Source organism: Salarias fasciatus, chromosome 17 (genome assembly GCF_902148845.1).
Source record: "Salarias fasciatus chromosome 17, fSalaFa1.1, whole genome shotgun sequence".
Lineage (NCBI taxonomy): Eukaryota > Metazoa > Chordata > Actinopteri > Blenniiformes > Blenniidae > Salarias > Salarias fasciatus.
This window is the reverse complement of record NC_043761.1, coordinates 14,531,483-14,543,273: the sequence shown is the minus strand read 5'-3', so window position 1 is coordinate 14,543,273 and position 11,791 is coordinate 14,531,483. Positions and strand designations below refer to the sequence as shown.

Sequence of the window (11,791 nt, the reverse complement as noted above, 5' to 3'; positions counted from 1 at the left end):
AATCTTTATGTTTATATTTGTCACCATTAATCTTTGTACATATCAGTATTTAAAATTACCTGTTATTTAATTTTTATTCTGTCTTGTTTTTGATTAAGCTTCCTTTCTATTGATTCTGTGTGGATCAACAGTGAAAGCAGTTTTCCTCTGGGATTAATAAAGTATTTCTGTTCTATTCTAAAATGTCAAATTTGTCTGAAAGATGCTGTAACAGAAGGATGAGACCAAAAAATGATTAACAAGTAAAGCTGAAAATGTACATGTGTTGTATTTTATTCATCCTAAACTGAAATTGAAATTTCATTAATGTAGCATAAGCTACAGGTTTTGTGTTTAATAATTATGTCATATACGAAACTTCAGAAGCTGTGCTCTCCTCATTTTAAAGGATAAACATCTTTTTTATGTTACTCCAGATGAATTTCATTTGTTGGAAAATCAGAAAAAAAAGCTGTTTCGGTCAGAAAGATTGTGAAACCCCTGATGCTGGTAAAACTAAGCAGTATAAGATGTTAACACACGCATATTAAATGCAAAAGCATCGAAACTTCCCTCGCTCTGACTTATCACGAACCACATCCTGTGAACGATGAACGATTAACAGCTTTTTAAAGACTTCTTAGAAAAACAGGATCCAGTTTGAAGTTTCTTCCTCAGAACATTCATTGACTCACACTCTTGTCATCAGCTTGCTGTGGACAGGAAGTATCACACCGCCTGTCCCAGAGTGCTCTACATGTCCAACCAGGACCGCCGAGTGTTTCCCAGAATGCACCTGGATCCAGTGGATCATAAACATGTTTATGTGCCATTTCAAAATGAGGTAGATATTGATGGAATTGTCTCACACAGCTAATAATAGTTTTCCTTTGCATTTGGTGTATTTTGAAGTCTCCTTCAATGTTCTTGTTTGTAGGTGAAGCGTGTGGCTGTAGCAAAGTGCAGCACACACACAAATGTCCAGGAGTGGTGGATTGCTCAGGATCCATACTGTGTGTGGTGTGTCTCCAAAGAAAGGTGAGAGAAGAAGCTTCTGGAACAGTTCAAGCTGTCATGAACTTGGTGAGAACATATGTTTCTTTCCAAAGCTGCACCTTTGAAGATGACTGTGAGGACTCCCACTGGCTGTCCATTCCTGATGTCTTCCAGCAGAAACTGATTTCCCACAAAGTTGTTGAAGACGGGACTGGACAGGTTCAGACCAGATCACACTCTGAGGACTGAAACCAGCTGGAGCTCCTTGATTCACCACTCATCTTCTGTTCTTTCTCTCTCAGCTCACTCTGAACATCCAGACTCATGTGAATGTGAGCAAAGAGACGCGGTTCGCCTGTCAGTTCTCCACAACTTCTGGGGAGCTTTGTAGCCGGGATGGCCTTCCTCCACAGTTCCCACAATGCACCTGCACCCTTTCTAAGCAGACCATTCCTCCTGAAGGTGATTTGATAGAAATGATGAAGGAAATGCAAAACAGACACAACATTCACCTCCAGTTGACTGATCTCTTGTCTCATTACATTCTGTTACACATTAAAACATATTGTCAGTTTTCAAAATGATGAAATGCAGATCATGTTTCTGTTCGACAGGCCTGCTGGTCACTGTAAAGATGGCGCTTGGCTCAACAAATCTGACCGAACAACTGCAGTTAATGAACTGTTCTGATATGAGTGGACCACCAACCCGAGTCTTGTAAGTCATTCACTCACACAGCAGTGGAGACAGCTGCAGGGGAACATGTTTCCACAGTGGGGGTATTGAAGTGCACGGTTCAGTTATATACAGCAAAAGGTCATCAGCGTAAAGTGATCATTCATGCTCATCATAGCAGTTTGGACGGATAGATAGATAGATAGATAGATAGATAGATAGATAGATAGATAGATAGATAGACAGATAGATAGATAAAAACTTTATTAATCTCCCAAGGGAGAAATTCAGGTGTCCAGCAGCACACACAAATCATTTGCACGCAAATAAATAAATAACAACAGCACAATGAAGTGCTCATAGTGTACTCAGTTCGGCTCAGGCACATCTGTTATACATCCTGATTGTCGAGGGGATGAACGACCTCTTGAAGCGCTCAGTTCTGCAGCGCAGTGACAGGAGCCTGTTACTCCGGTCACTCTTTTGAGCTGCAGCTGTGTCGTGCAGTGGATGTTTGGGTTTCCTCAAGATACCCTGCATTAGAGCAATCATCCTCGACTCCAAGACTGCTCCAACAGAGTCCACCTTGGAGACCTGTTATGGAAATGTTGGATCAAACTGCAATTGCTAATAGTTAAATTGCTCGTGCAAAAAGTAAGGGTGAGCTGAGGCAGCCTTGCCTGCATCCCCTTGTGGTTTTATTTATTTATTTTTTTGGTGTCACATGATACAAATGAGCATATATTTTGCAGATTGAACCTTACTGACAGTTTGTTTTTAATTTTGGTGACTGTGGTGTATGAAGCTCTTCCTGTTCCTTCCTGCAGATTTAAACTCTGATTTGTGTTTTCCCTTCAGGTGTCAGCAGTGTATCAAAGCCGGCTGTGAATGGAGCAACAACGGCTGTTCCTGGGCTAATGAACGACTTTTAGATGTAATAGCATCTTTCTTACTGTTATACAGGCTCATCTACACTTCATTTATGTTGTACTTGTTAATTTTGCAGTAAATCCAAATCGTACATGAGCCCATAGCATTTGCTCTGTCAGAAAGATGCTCCATCACTGTAAAGTGTTTCTTCCTCCTCCTGCAGGACAGTGTGTGTCAAACGCTGCAGTCTGAGCTGAACTTTCCTGTGAGTCTCTTCCTCTGACTCTCTCCTCCTCCACACTCTCACTGTATTGCTGCTGATTGTTTTTTGATGTGTTTTCCTCGTCAGAAGCCTGAGATCTCCTCCATCAGCCCCAGCATTGTGTCTTTCTATGGAAGAAACCACGCAGTGTTGTCAGGTGGTAACCTCAGCGGTGTGACCGGAGTGAGGATGCAGGCAGACCTGGACTGTACGCCACAGGAGTGAGTCGCTTCACACACATCTGGGAAGTCCAAGAGGAGAAACAGCAGCCATGAAACACACTGACCCATCACATTTTAACAGGAGTGACATGATCCAACCTTTTCTCTCAGCTCTCAGGAGAACATGGTGCAGTTTTCCAAGAGTGATGGAGCATTGAGGAGCATTTCTCTGCTCAGTTTTCATTTGTTTTTCAATCTTGTTGAGTCTTGTTGTGTGTTCTCTGCTCAGGTCTCCTGTCTGGAACAACAGCGGCTCCAGTATGACCTTCCACATTCCCAGAGCAAACCGTAAAGGGACAGTGAAAGCCTGCGTTCTCCTCCCAGACGGCAGTTGCCACGGTGACGCCAGCATCATCTACCAGTCGTCACCTTCCTGTCGAGACATTTCACCGAGGAACTCCTGGATCAGGTGTGCTTGGATTTACTGATACTGTGATGCTCAAAACAAAATACAATAATCAGTCGACTGCCTGAAAATGAAGAGTGACTCAGCAGCTACACGGCTGCAGAAAAACATTTTGACAAAACAAAGCAAGAATTTCAAAAGCAACAACAAATGCATCTTTTCCTGAAATGAAAATATATTCCAGTGCTTAAAGTATTGCTATTATTCAGTGTCTTTCTGTGTATTTATATTGGTTTTCTATTTGAGTTCTCATTCAGTCCATCTTCAACCTCTTCTCTGGGACCGGGTCGCAGGGGGACCAGTCTAAGCAGGGATGCCCAGACTTCCCTGTTCCCAGAGCTTCTTCCAGCTCCTTTGAGAAGAGGGCCAAACAAGGCCAAACAAAAGACATAGTCTCTCCAGCGTGTCCTCAGTCTTCCCTGGGGTCTACTACTGGTGGGATATTCCCAGGACACATCCCCAGGGAGGCGTCCAAGAAGCATCCTAAACCGATGCCCGAGCCTCATCAGATGGCTTCTCTTGATGTGGAGGAGTAGCGGCTTTACTCCAAGCTCCTCTCTGGTGACTGAGCTCCTCACCCTATCTCGAAGGGAGCGCCCAGCCACCCTACGGAGGAAGCTCATTTCAGCTGCTTGAATCTGGGGTCTTGTTCTTTAGGTCATAACCCGAAGCTCAAGACCACAGGTGAAGGTAGTAGCAAATCGAGAGCTTTGCTTTTCAGCTCAGCTCTTTCTTCACCATGAGGACCGATATGACTGCATCATTGCAGCTGCTTCACCAATCCAGCTGTCAATCTCACGCTCCATCCGCCCCCACTCAAAACCAAAACCCAAGATACTTAAACTTCTCCACTTGGGCCAGAGTCTCTCCACTGACCTGGAGAGGGCAGGCCGCCATCTTCTGGTCGAGAACCGTGGCCTCGGATTTGGAGGTGCTAATTCTCATCCCTGTTGCTTCACACTCAGCTGCACACCGCCCCAGTGCATGCTGTAGGTCCAGGTTTGATGAAACCAACAGGACAACATCATCTGCAAAAAGCAGAGATGAAATCCAGTTTATACCAAACCTGACCCCCTTCGGCCCCTGGCTGCACCTAGAAATTCTGTCCATAAAGATTATGAACAGAACCAGTGACAAAGGGCAGCCCTGCCGGAGTCCAACATGCACTGGCAACAGGTCCGACTTACTGAGGGCAATAAGGACCAGGCTCCTGCTTCAGTCCTACAGATACCGGATGGCCCTTCAACAAGGACTCCATACTCCCGAAGCACCCCCGACAAGGCATCCCAACGAATGCAGTCGAACACCTTTTCCAAATCCACCAAACACATGTGGACTGATTGGGTGAAGTCCCACAAGCCCTTGAGCAGCCGAGAGATGGTATAGAGTTGGTCCAGTGTTCCATGACCAGGACGAAAACCACATTGTTCCTCTGGGATCCGAGGTTCAACTATCAGTTGAATCCTCCTCTCCAGTACCCTGAAAAAGACTTTCCTGGGATGACTGAGGAATAGGATCTCCCTGTAGTTGGAGCACACCTTCCGGTCCTCCTTTTTAAAAAGGGGAACCACCACCCCAGTCTGCCACTCCAGAAGCACTGTCCCCGACCGCCACGCGATGTTGCAGAGACGTGTCAACCAAGATGGTCCCTGCACATCCAGAGACTTAAAGGAATACTCCACCCAAAAAATGATTTGGCCTCATTTTCTACTCACCCTCATGCTGAGAAACACTCTGGAGCACTTTTTTGACGTTTCAAATGCAGTTGGAGATGTTTGGGGACTTCCGTAGTCAACAAACAGGGACCGACAGAGCCCGACAGAAAACACGGTCCATAAAATCCACAAAACGTGCCCATTTTCCTTCATACTGCTCGTCCGCTGTAATCCAAGTGTCCTGAGCGCATAACGTCCATAATTAATTCTTAACGAGGTCATTTAGTACATTTTAAGAGCCCAAACAGCGCACTCTCGTAGAGCTCAGGTGCATGTCTGCGTGCGCACCCTGAACTACGGAAGCCGCGGCAGACCGTTTTTTCTGTCAGGCTCTGTCGGTCCCTGTTTGTTGACAACGAAAATCCCCAAACATCTCCAACTGCATTTGAAACGTCAAAAAAGTGCTCCAGAGTGTTTCTCAGCATGAGGGTGAGCAGAAAATGAGGCCAGATCGTTTTTTGGGTGGAGTATTCCTTTAAGGTACTCAGGGCGAATCTCGTCCACCCCTGGTGCCTTGCCATCCCAGAAACTTACCAACCACCTCGGTGACTTCGGCTTGAATGATGGACGAGTCCACCTCTGAGACTTTAGCCACTGCTTCCCCACGGAAGATGTGGCAACGGGATTGAGGAGGTCCTCAAAGTACTCTTTCCACTGTCCGATAATATCATGTATTGAGGTCAGCAGTTGGTGGAGACCGGCGTTCCCCTGCTGAGGCACCAGATGGTTTGCCAGAATTTCCCCGAGGCCGGCTGGTAGTCCTCCTCCATGGCTCTCCGAACTCCTTCCAGACCCGAGTTTTTACCTCCAGAACCCCTTGTTCTGGAGTTTTCTTAGCTTACTGCTACCTGTCAGCTGCTTGGGTAATCCCATGAGCCAGCTGGAATGGATAGGACTCCTGGTTCAGCTTGATGACAGCCCTGACTTCTGGTGTCCACCACTGGGTTCAAGGATTGCCATCACAGCAAGCACCAAGACCCTAAGACCACAGCCAAGTTGAATACTAAAATATTGTCTTGCCTCGAGTTTACTAGCTATTACAGGGATTTTATTATCTGTTTTTAATGTATCATGCTGAGCTAGAAGTTTCATGTTGACCACTTTCCTTGAACCTGCAGTGGGGGGAGGAAGATCACACTCACTGGATCTCACCTGGAGTTTGTGGAGGGGGTCATTCACAGCCAAGCCCCTCAGGAAGTCCAACCTCCGACTGACAGGAACCATCAGGTGGGTCTGGAGAGCGAAGACCAGGGTTTAGGTTTCTGTTGTGAAGGATGGAGGAAATGTTTCCTCAATCTGAAGACCCACAACATCTTGGAACATCTTAATCATTATGATCATAGAAACAATGAGTCAAATGGCAATAGTATTATCGACATGAGAGGTTTCTTGTTTTTATTTCATGCAGAATCTCACCTTCAAGTCACCTGCAGCTACAAATCCCTCCAGAGTTTCCAGCAGTTCTCTTCTGTTGAAAGTCGCCAATGAAACCTTGATCTGCTCCACAAACCTGATCTACCATCCAGACCCAGAGTTCACCAGCTTCACATCCACACAGAGGGGTGACCACGTCCAGATCACCATACAGGTTGAATTTCTTCTGATTTGTTTGAAATAACACCAACGTGTTCCACATGGGATCAACATTAGTTTCTGCTGTCATTTCAGAGAAAAGCAGACAAACTGGAGATAACCCCAGCGGAGTTGTCAGTATGGGGGGAGCAGGAGGAGAAACGATACCCCTGCATCATGGAAGACAAAGACCCCGGTGAAGAGTTCAACTTTTACTCTTGTGAGATTCAGAGCCCACCCAGCGCACAGTTCCAGACGTTAATGGTAAGTTTTGTTTTTCAGTTTTTCAACTGCAACTCAACATTTTATTGCATCAAATGTCCATGTACACAGAAATATTCCTGCATTTGTTTGAACACATTTTCATGATGATTTTTTCAAAATTCACTCAAAAATCCAGCCTTCATATCTCTGATTCAAAGCTCTGATGAGATGTTTTCTTTTTTAGATTAAATACGGTGACACGACAGTGTTACTTGCTCCTCCAATGTTAATGCCTCCAGTCATTGTCATCCTGCGCTTCATGCTGATCCCCTGTGTTATTGCTGGTAAGTGGACAAAAACAACAACATATTCCACTTTTAAACCACTAACTTTATTTTTCAGTATTAAAATACTGAAATTTTTCCTCTTCATTTTATGACTAAAATTGTGTTTTTTCTTGATTTGAACTGGAATGTGTTTTTTGTTTTGTTTTTTTTAGCGCTGGTGTTTATCTGTCTGTGGGATGAGAAAGTCACCAAGAAGAGGAACAAACACTGATCACTGGTGCTGTTTTATAAGAAAACAAGTTAAATATCCTCAAAAAAAGGTTTGGATTTGTTGTTTTTATTAGTAATTTCAGTTGCTTGTATGTCTGCTCTTTAAATGTGGCTGTCGTGGTTAAAGCTTCTAAATACCACAGGCAGCGGCTCCATTTCTGTTCTTTTTTAAAGTTTAATTTGCCATTAAAACATTTCTTTTGGTTTGTTGTGAAGCAGATACTGTGACCAGCAAAGACAGAATCCATCAGATGTCAGACTGAATGTGTGTCACTGGGATCAGGTTCTCATGTTCATGTATCTCATGTTTGCTGTATGAAGAGGAAGCTTGTGGGAAACAATTCAAATCTAACTTTGTCTAACTTTGAAACAATTTAAATCAGGTGAATCACTTTTTTTCCTTTTTTTTTAATCGTTATTCACTTATGATCATTTATAGCTCATATTTACAACAAATCTATTGCAACTTTTTGTCTCTCTGTGGTATTCCTCAGTCTGGTCTCCATTTGTATGAATTTGTTCCAAACAAAATAAATCCTTTTTTTTATGTTTCTTGTATTGTCATGTTTTTACACTGTGGCAGGAAACTGGAGGACCTGAAGAAAAAAATGCAATGAAAGTACAGCACTCATATTGTAGTTTAATTTAGAGGTTTGAGAAGCTGCTGATTATATGCATTGTCCGAATCCCAAACTTAATAAAATCTAATAATTAAAGTTCTTATCATTTAATTAATTATCTGCTCCAATCCGGTTATTATACTGAAGCTAAAGATACTGAAAAGGCTTTGAAGTTAGGCTCAACTTTTTTTTTCTTTTGACACTGAGATTCTCTTCAAAACCCTTTGCTGTAGTGTAGTAAAGATTTTTTTTAAGTAATGAACAATGTAAGTTTAAATGGATTTACTTTTTCCAGCTCTGGATGGCATCAAACTGTTTGGTCAGTAACATTCAATGTTTCCCCATAAACTGAGAGAGAGAACTTCCCAGAAACGACACTAGAGGTCACCTCTCTCTTGCTGAAGTTTGAACGTGATTGTTGAAACTGTTGCTACTTCAAACACTTGTGAGGTTTGCAGCAAAGACATGGGAGGATATTTTCTGCTTACTTCAAATAAAATGCCATAAACTGCCATCAACAACTTTTTAATGAACTGCCGCCTGGAGGATGTCGTTTGTTTTCTGAGGATTTCCCTCCTGTTGGGATCGTCAGGTTTTGCGCTGAGATTATTATTTCAGATTTAGTTTTTTTTATCTGGAACATATATATTGCAGACCATATTCACACATTGCTGAATCCTCAAACAGAAATAAAATAGATAAATTTCACTTAATTTTCTATTTCACCAGTTCAGTCCCTCAGAGTTTCAGTACTTTTAGACTAATGCGTAATGCGCCTTTACGCACGACTTCCAAACGTGTGTGTCGGAGAGTCTCATGCAGGCCTGGAGTGTGTGAGGATTTAACAGATGAAGCTGTCACCTTGTCAAGAAGAGGGCTTTCGGCCTCATGCCAAGTCCGCCCCATGCAAACTCGCAGGGCTCTCAAGTCTCCCGCATTTCGGGCTTTTGTCACGCACTCACGCCACACATTGTATTTCTCACACTGAAAAAAAAAAAAAATGCCGGTAAATTTGTCTGGTGCGCCGCTGCTGTGGAACCGGGAGGAATCAAACACGTCTGTAAGCCTGTCACTTACCTGTCAATCAAAAAAGGAAAGGTGCGGGCTAAAATAGTGCAACAACCAATGAAAACAGATTTGTTACAGTCTGCTGGAGAGCGATGGGATGGAGGGGGGGGGGGGAGTTGCAACAACCATCCATCATCATTCATCATCCCTTCAACTCTGTGAAACTCCTCTATATTGGTTGTTTCTCATATTTTTATATTAAATTGTACATATGTATCTTTCTTAACTGTATATTTAAATTATATTTAATTTATAAATGTTACTATATCTGTTATTTATTTAATTGTATCTGTCTTAGATGTATATGTAAATTGGATTTAATTTACATTTGTAAGTTTATATCTGTTATTTAATTATATCTGTCTGAAATTTATATTTAAATTATGTTTAATTATGTTGGTTAGCTTACATCTGTTATTTCGTTATATCTATCCTAAATTTATATTTGAATTAAATAGAATTTTTCTATGTATGGTTGGGCTTTGTAAATGTCACATTTCACCTTTCTATTCCATTTCTATTTCTTTTCTCTGCTGCTGGAACACTGCATTTTTCCCTGTGGGACAAATAAAGAACTTTCAATCAATTCAAATCAATGTAAATCGTTCAAATGTCACTGTGTGATGACATGAGTTTGAAACAATGTATCGTTTTAAATGACGTCATCATCTGATTTGACCGAGATATGCAAATGAGCCTCTATGCAAATTAGAAGACGGCATTAATAACGTCACTAAGTGAGGAGTGGGCAACAATGTGTCTGTTTTAAAGGTTTTTGTTTTTTTCGCAAAACGCAAGAAATTGCATCATATTTAATCATTAAGCATTTAATGTAAATATTAACATTATTTCACAATATGTACTTTCATTTAAATCATGTTGACATGGTAATATGTATAACACAACTCATCATTCAGTTCAATTCAGCACCAATGAGGTTCCTTCTTTCTTTGCACAAGCTTCGTATCAGCTCAGGTGGACTTCGCAGGAGGAAGAATCAGGCTGAAAGCAGTGAATGACAGTTCCATAGCAGCAGCGCAACTGACAAATTTACTGGTATTTGTTTTTTTTCAGTGTGAGAAATACAATGTGTGGCCTGAGTGTGTGGCAAAAGACCGAAACAGACTCTCATGCTCAATGCCTGAGACTTGAGACATGGGGCCGACTTGGCGCTCGTGGCCGATTTGACTGTATCGTGATGCAAGCCGGGTGGTAGTGGGGCCCCATTAGGTGTCATTACGTGTCATTGTGATGTATCTGGGGGGGCTGGTGGGGGGGTGATCAAGTTGTGTCGCTGCTATCTGCCGTCTGTCGGGGCCCCCACCAGCAACTAACCGGGGAGTACTCGGAAAAGGGCCCCATGCGGGGGATTTTCGACACACTGTCGTTGCAGCGTCAAGTGTAGCGCCTTTAATTTGTCACTGAAATTGACTGATGTCAGCCGTCCCTCGGGGCCCTCAACAAAAGCTGTTTCTTACCCCGTAGCGACGCCTCTGATCACTGATCATGATGGTGTCCAGAGTGTGTATGGCTTTGTTTGCATGCTGCATGTGGGTGTGCATATCACATCATGTGCAGATCAAGGCTGTCTACTTATGACTACTGCAAAAACATATTCAAGATACCAGACAGAGGCATGGAGCAGGTTCGAAGTTTGTTTTTTACACTTTGATATTTACCACTGTTGTCTTGTCCTGACTTAAAGTGGTTCACTCAGTAGAGTTACAGCTCATCCTGTAACTCTTTACCGCTTCCTGCGCTTGGGTCCTTTCACCTGCACCGTGACAGAACGTCTCTGAATCTTTTTCATAAAATATCTGTAAATTCGATGTTCCTATTTCAGTTCTGGGTGGAACTGAGGAAATGGTCAGTATTAATGTGTGCCGATCGAAGAGAATTAGACCCTGTTATACAGGTTGGAGAAATGACCCAGTTTGACAGAGTTTAAAAAGAAATACATTTCCAACAGTTATGGTATCTTTCTCTGAGCTCACCTGAAACCGGAGGTTAAGGCCTCTGCGACAAATATTGTGACCACAAGGCTGGTGGGTTTAAAGCCGAGACTTGAGCAAAGCTTCACTCTGGTTTTATTGTATGTTTGGAAGTCTTTCTGTAAGTTTGGATGCTCATGGATGTTCTTAGACTCTACGATCCAAAACATTTGTGTTTGGTGCTGTTGTTAAGGTAATTAAGGTGTGTGTTTTGTATTTAATTCACCGTGTTGTACTATGTCTCTTGCTGATTGTACACTGGCTTCAACTCCAGTCCACAACAACCCTGTGAAACCAGAGAACACACCTTCAAAAGTTCAAAATAATCTGCAAGAGATCACCTTGCAGTGGTGAAACTTTGGTTTACTGGGGGCAAAGGGATGCAATAAAACCAAGACCCACAGAGGACTGTAGCTGCTTTATTTCACTGGTTCAGAGACTTTGGATCCAAACCCAAAAACCACAGAATTGTCAGACGTTGCTTTGCCTGTTTTACCACACTGGTAGGAAATAGAGCTGATTACAATTAATTTCTTGCTTCAGAACGCAGCTGTATCATAGTAGAGTCCAGTTTATTTCTGCAAGTGACGTGAGCTTGCTGAACTTTCAACATGACTATATTTTTATCCATATATGTCAGTTGATTTTCAGCCTC

The 11,791-nt window shown here is 42.7% G+C and overlaps 1 long non-coding RNA gene across 1 annotated transcript; it reads left to right on the top strand.

Moving 5' to 3' along the window:
- The first annotated feature begins 6,313 nt into the window (after positions 1 to 6,313).
- Positions 6,314 to 7,244, top strand: LOC115404071 (uncharacterized). The gene is made up of 4 exons (XR_003933298.1): positions 6,314 to 6,351; positions 6,533 to 6,712; positions 6,793 to 6,960; positions 7,145 to 7,244. It is a non-coding gene; the product is annotated as an uncharacterized LOC115404071 (long non-coding RNA).
- Positions 7,245 to 11,791: the final 4,547 nt, after the last annotated feature.